This window comes from Stegodyphus dumicola, chromosome 10 (assembly GCF_044657685.1).
Source record: "Stegodyphus dumicola isolate Sdum_Otavi_A_Nest chromosome 10, ASM4465768v1".
Classification (NCBI taxonomy): domain Eukaryota; kingdom Metazoa; phylum Arthropoda; class Arachnida; order Araneae; family Eresidae; genus Stegodyphus; species Stegodyphus dumicola.
In genome coordinates this window covers 95,818,824-95,829,757 of record NC_140777.1, presented here as the reverse complement: position 1 = coordinate 95,829,757, position 10,934 = coordinate 95,818,824, and the positions used below count along the sequence as shown (strand labels likewise).

At 33.3% G+C, this 10,934-nt stretch overlaps 1 protein-coding gene across 2 annotated transcripts in view; it reads left to right on the top strand.

The window, feature by feature from the left end:
- Positions 1 to 258: 258 nt before the first annotated feature.
- Positions 259 to 10,934, top strand: part of omd (integrator complex subunit 5 omd) — a 54,838-nt gene continuing 44,162 nt past the window's right edge. For both annotated transcript variants that reach the window (XM_035355113.2, XM_085825281.1), the window contains exon 1: positions 259 to 560. The gene's annotated coding sequence lies outside the window, so the exon portion shown is untranslated. The remainder of the gene's footprint in view (positions 561 to 10,934) is intronic.

The following is a 10,934-nucleotide window of genomic DNA, read 5'->3' as shown; positions in this document are numbered from 1 at the left end:
TAGACACGAAATTTAAATAAAAGACCTTCTATGAGTTTTCACCTTTTTTTTCCTCGTGCAGAAGGTATTATCTGAAAAGCTTTTATTTTTATAAATTAGCTCTTAAAGTTTTCCCGTATTAAATGAAGCCCTCTTATGATATAATTAATTTATCTCTGGTGATGTGAAGTTAAAGCGCACTCCGTAAATTAACTTCCTTGGTCCTGGATACTGGCAACTTAGGAGCTAAGCACCTTTGGGCGGAAAGATTTAAGGAATGCAAAACAAGCGACATCTCTCTATACTTTGATCGAGCTAAAGAATCTGCTAGAGATTCGGAACGTTACTGAGAAAAATGCCTATCCACTCATTTCGATAGGTTATTAATGTCGTAGGAAAGGCACTGTGTGGGACAACAGAATAACAAATAAAAATAATTCACTGGAAACATTTGATATTTGTTTAAAACTATATTACAGTTTTTTAACCTGTTTGTCAGTTGTTTACATGTTAGTAAACTGATATGTAAATTGCAGTTACGTTGCTAAATAACGTGCAGACAAAAATTTGTTTCCTCATTAGTAAGTATTCATTTTTAAAAAAAAAAATTTGTTAGTTATTTGTATTGAAGTAAACTGTATTATAAATTACATTTACGTTTTTAGCACATGAAAATGGATATTATAATCTTAAACGTCATATTGGTTAGCCTCTTTTAAGGTTTCTTTATTCGACAATCTTCCTCGTTTTTTGATTTTTTTAGTTTCTGAATAGGAAACATGAAATCCGAATATAATAACAATTTTTTGGACACGTTCTCTATGCGAATAAATGTTACTACTTCAAGAGTTTGAATGAATATATATATCAGCTTCCACTTGATTGTCATTGTTGTAAATTGTAACACCCTTTCTTTCAGAAAATATATCTGCAACTTGGAAATATCATTCTAAATCTTATGTGGTACTTACGTATTATCGCAACCAGGTTGGCGCGATTTGTAAGTTTGAGTAAAAAAGTATGAATAGAAAGAAAATGTACATTTATTAATTACAGATAATTTTTAATATTATTTTGTTTTAAAATATAAAATAGCAATTAAACCCTTCCGGTTTCGAATTTGAATAAGTTGCAGAATTATTTTTTCGGCGGAAATCTTTTGGCTATTGCTTTTAGCACTGACTGAAAACCGTCTTCGCCATTAACAGCTTGAGCTTGGCACCATATAAATTCGATAAGGTATGAGTCAAGATGATGACGGGCTGTTCCTCTCTATTTTTTGTTGCGCCATTTGGCTGAGCCCCACATGCGCTCTACGTGTTATGTGTGAACACCCATGTTGGGATCCAAAAAATTATATTTGTGATTAACAGTTCCATGCAGTAATCCAGCATTTTCGAACTCACTTGTATTGTATCCTTTCCAGCAATCCTAATAAATGATGCTTCCTTCCTTGATATTTTCGGAAATTTTTTCCATGAGGGTAACGGCGCTTCTGTTAGGTGCAGTAACCAAAAATGTCTCTTTATTTTCTCGGCAAATTCCGCCGAAAACCGATTGCTGTGGTAGTATACGCTCAGTGTTATTTTTTTCTTTTTACAAATAAACTTTCGTCTATTTTCACACACGTAGGGTTGCCGTAAGTAGGGTCGCCAAATTTGGCGATTTATGCGAATTTTCACCTGGTTGCGTTAATACGTAAGTACCTCTTATGTTTATTATGCATTGGGGTGAAAAAAAGTAAACATCACTCGGGGTTTCTTCTGCAAAGCACCCATTGGCGCAATTGAAGTTTTACTTGCCAAGCTCACCAATGGTTGATCAATGTTGACGGTGAGCGGCATTATCAGATACAGTCAAAAGTCGTTAATTCGGACACCCATAATCCGGAATGATCTATAATCCGGACCTCAAAGCTACAAACTTTCTGCGCATGCATCGAGTTCACGCATGCGCACAGGCGTTTACGAGAGTGCATAAGACCCTTACAGCTGCAAATATGTTTGTGCGCATGCGCGTTTAATGTGTAACGGAGTTATACGCTAAGCTAAAGTTATCTAATTCAGTTAATGTTGCAGATTGCGTTGTTCCTTAATCTTCGAATTGGATCCGGCTTATTATTTTTTGCAGACTGTTAGAGCAATTTTATAAAAGTAAGCTTGAACTTTCGATTATGTCAAATAAAATTTCCGATATATATTTACTACAAAGCGAAAGTATGTTTTGAAATCCGAAATCTGTTTATCAATTTCACGCTGCTCTGCGGCAGAGGGGGGGCAGAAACGTCATTATTAGATTATGATAGATTAGAAAGATTATGTCAAATAGAATTTCCGATATATATTTACTAATATGTAATTTGTATCTACAAAGCGAAAGTATGTTTTGAAATCCGAAATCTGTTTATCAATTTAACGCTGCGGATTGGAAGTTGAGCTGTCAGCACTATCCTTATCTTCAGAGCAGATGTTTTTATTTTATTTGGTTTATAATTCCGTGTAGTATTTCATCTCGATATACTCTGTCTTTGATATGATTTAAATCAAGTTCCTCGTCGTTATAATTCGCTTCCGATAGTGAAGAAAGTGACCCAGAGGTTATTGAAAACGAAAACATTTCGATTGACAAATTAGTCGGTATTCTCAACACAGCAATTATAGGACTTGAACAGCGGAACTTTGTAACTAAACAAGAAATTATGACTGTTTAATAGAATTAAAGAGAAAGTATTATCACATGAAACGAAGCAACGTACATTGAAGGAAATGTTTAATAAAGTAAACAAATAAATATTAAGCTTTTTCTTTTTGTAAATTTTGATACCTTTAGATCATAATTGTTCTTTATTTCATAAATTATGGTTTCATATTTTTAATTTTGTAATTTCTGCATGCCATCTTACCAGATTTAAACTGATGATCTATAATCCGGAAAAATCGATAATCCGGAATCGTCGAAGTCCCGACGAGTCCGGATTAACGACTTTTGACTGTATTAAAAACACATGGAATTAAGTTGTGTAAATGTGATATTTAGTGTATATAATCAAGATTAATTGGCTCTAGCGTAGAATTGGGTGCCCCTTCAATTAGCAACAATTTTTTGTAAAATTTTGGCGATGAAATCACATTTCTGGTTAGCATGATAATTTAACTTTGCTTTAGCCTTCTGATTCTTTTAAAAATAAAAATAGATTGATGTGTACATGGACAAATTTAAAGCAGTGCGCAATGCCTAGTTTGTGCAATTCTGGGATGTTTTTTTAAGTGAAAACAGATCGATGTGTACATGGACACAGAGTTTATGCAATTCTTTGACTTCTTATTTTGGTTTTGTCTAGCGGCCATCTTGAAATTGTGGCTTCCTGGTGCCGATCTTGGCGTCAAAAAAGAATCGCCAAAAAACAAGGGGCACCCAATTGTAAACTTTTACCGATTAATTAACTAATAAGTGACATAAATTCAAGTTAGCAGAGAAAACAATGTATTGGTTGATCTTTGGATTATGGTAACTTGGCGATTTTTTGGCGAAAATTTGGCGATCAACTCTGCTACAGCAACCCTCTATTTTTTTTCGCCGCCATTTTGTCTTCACGAAGTAAAGACATGTTTCTTTTCTTTTTATTTAGTCAACACTTTTTCCAACAATCTACTAGCCGAATTACACTTATGCTAGAAATTTTATGTAAAAAAACTGCTTAATCATGACAAATATTAACTGCAAAATTGGGAAAAAGTGCACAATCGCAAACTCCTTGCGCATTTTTCAGAATAGCCCATGCACATAAACCATTTACACGTCGACTTATTTTTACTTAAAAAAAATCCCAGAATTGCACAAAAATGGCATTGCACACACTCTTAACTTTATCCATCTACACTGCTATTTTCTCATAAATTACAAAAATTTGCACGAAAATGCAGGAAAATTTTGTGAATCTTTAAACTCGGTAAAAAGCACATATATGAAATTACCTGATCGCGAAAAAGTATATACCCTTTCCAAGGATGAACATTTCCACTTATAAAATAAATAAAATATCCAAAAACTTTTACCTCTAAATTATCTATTATATTATAAACGTTACCAACGAATTTATACCGCAAACATTAAAAATAGTTACAAATACTTAGTGTCAAATATTTAAATTATTTCCATACACGTTTACTTCAACTGAAACGTATACCAAATTGCTACAAACATAAAATTCACAAAATAACTATAATTTAATTAAAATATCACTAAACCATGTACACGTCGACTTATTTTTACTTAAAAAAACATCCCAGAATTGCACAAAAATGGCATTGCGCACACTCGTCACTATATCCATGTACACTGCTTTTTTCTCATAAATTAGAAAAATTTCACGAAAATGCATGAAAATACTCAATGTATACTACTCAAACGTATTCCAAAATACTACAAACATATAACTCACAAAATCACGATCATTAAATTAAAAAACACTACTTAAAATGTAAATTAGCACATACATTAAATTAATAAAAATTAGATTACAATCCTAATTACTTTAAACTAAATCATTGCTAATAACAATTTTCCAATAATACCATATTAATTTATTTACTCCTTACATTTAGAACAATGCATAAAAATAATATCCTCAAATAATTAAAAATACTAACTTACCTCATCTTCATTACGTGGCATGCACACTTCCCTACAGAAAGAGTTCCAATCGGGTGCAGTACTACTGCTGATTTCTAAATCCGAAATCCAGTAGTCAACTGGCAGTCTATTCACCCAGTAATAAGAAATTAATAAAATTTCACCCATACTCGAACTACTTTCAGCAAACCACGTACCCTTCCTTACACTCCGTTTCACAAAATGTCCATTTCCACCAGATTTCTTGCACCGCCATTCAAACTTATCTGTAATATCCTTCCTTTCACACAATCTCATTTCATTCCCACATTTTGGACATTCATACTTATCTGCAATTAAACCTACACTCATACACCATTCAACCAATTTTTTTGAATTATCAGATAAATGCATTAAAAATTTAGAATTAACTTTAGATAGCGCCATGCAATCCAAAAATTAATCAACACTATTTCACACAACACACAATGAAGCTTAATACAAAATAATATAGTACTACAGATATTTTTCCAAATTTACCCCCTTTTCCGATTAAAGAACTGTAATTCGTCCATTAATGTCACATGACAATAACCACTCACTTTCTATTTTGGAAAAAGATGGCAGAGTGATAAACAAAACAGAAGAAATTGCAAATGCAGTTGTTGAGAGTTTTGCTGCATTCTCTGGCAGCAGCAGGTATCCACAAGCATTTCTTTCTCTCAAGCAATGCTCCAAGAAACTTTCTATTATATTCAACTCTCCCAACTCTTAAGTCATATAATGTGAATTTTACCATGTTAGAGCTAAAAAGAGCTCTCATGAAGACACTTAAATCTAGTCCAGGTCCTGATGCACTGGCATGATAAAGAATCTTTCCTATAAATCATTGAATGTCCTTTTTACTCTGTTCAATTGAGTGAGGAAAGAGAACATAATCCCCAGTACATGGAATTAAGCTATCGTTATACCTATTACTAAGACAGGTAATGTCCCAAGAAATCCCTCAAGCTACAGGTCAGTCGCACTTATGAGTTGCATTTGCAAATTTTTTGAGAAAAGGGTAAATTACTGGAGGAAAACAGTATAATCTTCACCTATCAGAGTGGTTTACAATAGAAAATGTAGTACATTTAGAAACATATATTTGCCAAGCCACTGTAAAAAGAATCCACTTGGTTTCAATAGTCTTTGATATGGAGAAGGCATATGACAAGACCTGAAGATATTGTATTCTCCGGGATCTCTGTGATTGTAGTTTGCATGGTAACATGCCAATTTTTATGAATAATTTTTTTGAAGGCTAGTACTTTGCAAGTGAGACTTGGTTCTGTACTATCCAAGGTCTTTTATCAGGAAGAGGGTCTGCCTTAAGGAGTGTTTTAAGTGTAACATTGTTTAGATTAAAAATAAATTCTGTTTTGACTTCCTCTTTCTGTTTCTGGTACATTGTATGTTGATGAGTATGGATTATCCAAATAAGTTGTCAAGGAATGGACATTAGGTACAGAGAGAGACAATTGCAAATTTCAATTAATAGAACCATGAACTGGTCCAATCAGCATGGATTCATCTTTTCAAGCCAGAAGACTGTTTGTGTACATTTTTGCAGGAAGCAAATTTTCTTCCTGAGCCTGAACTGTGTATTCATGAGTCGGAATGATATTCAATCATAAACTGACCTTCCTCCCCCAGGTACTATACTTGAGGAAGAAATGTTTTAAAGCATTAAATCTTCTTTAAGTCTTGGCAAATACCTCTTGGGGAGCTATGCGATCATTGCGCTATGCTGCGTATTTACAGGAGTCTCTTTCGCTCTAAATTGGACTACAGCTCAGTGGTTTATGGTTCAGCACAGCCTTCTGTATTATTAAAACTAAATCCTATTCATCATCAGGCTTTGAGGACATGTTCTGGAGCATTTAGAACATCTCCTGTCGAAAGTCTGTATGTAGACAGTTTTGAACCATCTCTCCGTTTAAGGCATGACCAGTTGTCTTTCTGCCATTATTTCAAAATAGAATGACAATTAGAACAACCCAGTTAAGATCACTGAATAAAATAGCATTTTTGAATGTCTGTTTCAAGCATGTTCATCCTTCGTGCCTTATCTCTCCATACACATCTGATCACTGATTGATGAGTATGGGTTATCCAATATAAATTGCCAGCCTATAAAGCACTTTGCTATCCCGCTTTAGAAGAATGCACAAGTGTGAATCCTTGATGTTTCTGGCAATCCAAGAAAGGAAATGCAAACAATATCATCTGCACTCAGCTAATCCTTGAGCACAGGCAAAAATACAACAGTTGTACTCTGATATACATGGATATACAACCCACTAACTGTTAAAGTTCTTAAACTAAACTTGTGGAGGTGAGGATATCAAACTTTGTATTGCTGGGTATTCGGATACATGGGGATAAAAGGAATCGAGCTGGCAGACATCACAGCTAAATTGGTTCATGATATGTGCAGCCAACTTGTTCCATTCAGAGACATCTGCAAGGTCATCAAGAGGAAAGTCGTAGATAAGTGCCATTGCTGTGGAATCTACAGCCCAACAACAAGCTAAAAACTGTAAAACTTCTGGTTGACTATTGGGATGCAACTAGAAGCCAGAAGGAAGACGTTCTGTTAACATGTCTTAAAATACATCACTGTCGAGCTACACATAGTTACCTCCTAAAAGCCAAGAGTGAACCTACTTGTTCAAAGTGGCTTTTTTATTAGTTCATCATATTTTAGTAGACTGCCCCTGTTTTAAGGAACTTCGTTTTGAATATTTTAATACCTATGCTAATGCTGTGATGTACCTCTTCACCATTTGATCAGGAAAGAGGTGAATGGTAACCTGTTTTCATATCTAAAAGAGATTAAATTTTATCATTTAATTTGATTTACTTTGTAGTTTTTATTAATGTTCCAAATATTTTAATGTGTATTTTGTACCTTATTTGTGTCTAGTCTACATGCTTCCATCTATATTTCATGTTTCAATCATTATGTTGATAGTCATTTTGTCATCATCATGAACATATATTTAATACTGTTTTTACTCTCACCTGGATACATTCAAAACTCTCATCATTCGTCTGGCATATTATAACCTTTAAGATTATGTGACATGAAACTCAGAAACTCACCAAGTGTCCAATTTCAACATATTTGCTAAAATAATCTTTAACTGTTAGATAATCCCTACCTTGAAAGTAGAAGAGATCTATTCTGAATACTTCCCATGGACCATTAGGTATTTTCTTAGATATCGTTGGTTCTTTAGTTTCTAGCTTTTTTGTAAACTTAAACATGTTTGACAATTCAGTACCAAATCTTCAATTTCTTTCGACATTCCTGGCCAATATAATATTTCTCTTGCTTTGATCTTGCATTTTGCTACTCCTAAATAACCATAATGAATTCTGCTTAACATATCTTTTCGTAAACTTCTTGGTAGAACAACACGGGAATTTTTAAATATTAATCCATTTGCTTCTGATAGTTCTTCTCTGAAGTTAAAATATGGTTTCCTCTTTCATTTGTTTTTTCCCCTTTCTCTTTTAAGTACACATCATCTCCTACCTTCAGTGGTTTTAATGGTCTTGCATTCCTATCATAATAGCTTTTATGTAAGGTTTGTCTCTTCAGTAAATGTTGTTTATGCTCTTCATATTGTTTAGTTTGGATGAAGTTCCCATCAATCCATTCACTTTTCTTCCAAACATCAATTCTGAAGGTGACGTAATTTCAGCTGAAATAGGATAGTTACGATATTCCAGTAATACTAAATATGGTTCCTTGTTGGCAACCACAGCTTTTTCTAACATTCGCTCGACAGATTGAATATGTCTTTCAACCATTCCATTAGATTGTGGGTAATTTGGACTTGAATTTCTGATTTCAGAATTCCATTTTCTTGCTAATTCTTTAAATTCCTGCAACTGTATTGTGGCATTATTCAAATATTGTGGACCATTATCCGAATATACTATTTTCGGAATACCATGTCTTGCAAAAAAATATTTGAATTGCTTTATCACTGCTACACTTGAAAAATCTTCCAAATGTTGAATTTCAACATATTTGTTAAAATAATCTATAACTATTAGATAATCCCATCCTTGAAAGTAAAAGAGATCTGTACCCAATATTTCTCATGGACCATTAGGTATTTCTTTAGATATCATTGTTTTAGTATTAGCTTTTTGTAAACTTAAACATGTTGGACAATTCAGTATCAAATCTTCAATTTCTTTTGACATTCCTGGCCAGTATAATATTTCTCTTGCTTTGTTCTTGCATTTTACTACTCCTAAATGACCATAATGAATTCTTCTTAACATATATTTCCGTAAACTTCTTGGTACAACACAGGAATTTTTGGTACTTTTCCGTTTCGCCAGCGCAAATCTCGCCAAGCAGACTTTATTGGCGACAACATACATTATACACACAAAAAATATTAAAAAAAATGTTAGTCCTAAGAATTCTTTTTTTGAAGGCATAAATATTTTAATATCGCTTAAAATTTTATAAAAAGCCAATAAATAAAGACCATAAATTTATAAAAAGACATTAATTTAAGAATTTACTATGCTTTCATGGTTCAACATCCTGTTTCGCCGGTTCATATCACGCGACCCCAAGCGATCTCATCTCACGTATACTACTCTACAAAAATATAATGCTCTCAGTAATTATCTACATTAATTTCAAGTTAAATCTTAATTTGGAACACAAGTTTAAATACAAGAATTCAATTCGTACGAATAGCTTACTCAGAAATTATGTAAACCGCAGTGCTTTACTTTGCTAATGCATTCTCATTAGAATTGATGAATTTAACCCTTGACTTTACCTTTTCTATATTTTCGGCTTCGGGTAAGCGCTGTGATTGCATCCTAATTGATTTAATTGCCGAAAATGGCCTTAGACATAAAACTGAACTATCTGAATGAGGTTACCAGCGAGAATATTCCGTTTGGCATCGGTTCTACCATTATTGGTGACTTTATCGCTTGCGCCGGCAAAACGGAAAAGTACCGAATTTTTAAATAATCCATTTGCTTCTCATAGTTCTCTGAAATTAAAATATGGTTTTGTCAGGTCTGGAACCATATATTTTTCATCTGGCCATCCAGTTTTAATTAATTTTTTAAAATTTGTAGTTCTTCATCTTTTTCTGTTTCCAGTTGAAAAATTAGTAGAATAGCCATAATTTTGTCTTCATCTGGTTTTAAACCATCTTTCAAAAATATGTGGCTTATATATTTAATTTCATTCAGTCCAAATTCACATTTATTTAAATTAAAATTGACATTCTTTTCTCTGGCTCTGTCCAGCAACTTCTTTAATCTTAAATCAGGTTCTTTTTTATTCCCCAAACTAATAAGTCATCTATATATATTTGAAGTCCTTCTAAATAACTAAAAATATCAGAAAAACTTCTGGTGAAAAAAACTTCAGAAAACTCGGTCAATATGGCAGACTTAAAAAACAATATCTACCAAAAGGAGTATTAAATGTAGTAAATTCACAACTTGAACCTGACAGTTTAATTTGCCAAAATGCTTTGTGTGCATCTAAAATACTAAACAACTTTGCATTTGTCATTTGAGATGAAATGTCTTCAAAGGTTGGTATGTAATAATGTTCTCTCAGTATATTTTGGTTAAGGTGCTGAGGATCTAAATACACTCTTAAATTACCATCCTTTTTTCTTACTACAGCTAATGAACTCACAAATTCTGTAGGTTGATTACCTTTTTTTTTATAATACAGTCAAAAGTCGTTAATTCGGACACCCATAATTCGGAATAATCTATAATCCGGACCTCAAAACTAAAAACTTTCTGCGCATGCGCCGCGTTGACACATGCGCTTTCCGATATATATTTGTTAATATGTAAAGGATCTAAAGCGAAAGTATGTTTTGAAATCCGAAATCTGTTTATCAAATTCACGCTGCTCGGCGGGGGGGATCGCCGCGGCGGGCGCGTAATGAATTGGAAGTTGATCTGTCAACACTATCCTTATCTTCAGCGCAGATGTTTTTATTTTATTTGGCTTATAATTCCTTACCAAATGTAGTATTTCATCTCGATATGCTCCGTCTTTGATATGATTTAAAACAAGTTCCTCGTCATTATAATTCGCTTTCGATAGCGAAGAAAGTGACAGAGAGGTTATTGAAAACGAAAAAATTTCGATTGACAAATTAATCGGTGTTCTAGACACAGCAATTATAGGACTTGAACAGCGGAACTTTGTAACTGAACAAGAAATTATGTCTGTTTAATAGAATTAAAGAGAAAGTATTATCACATGAAACGAAGCAAAACTT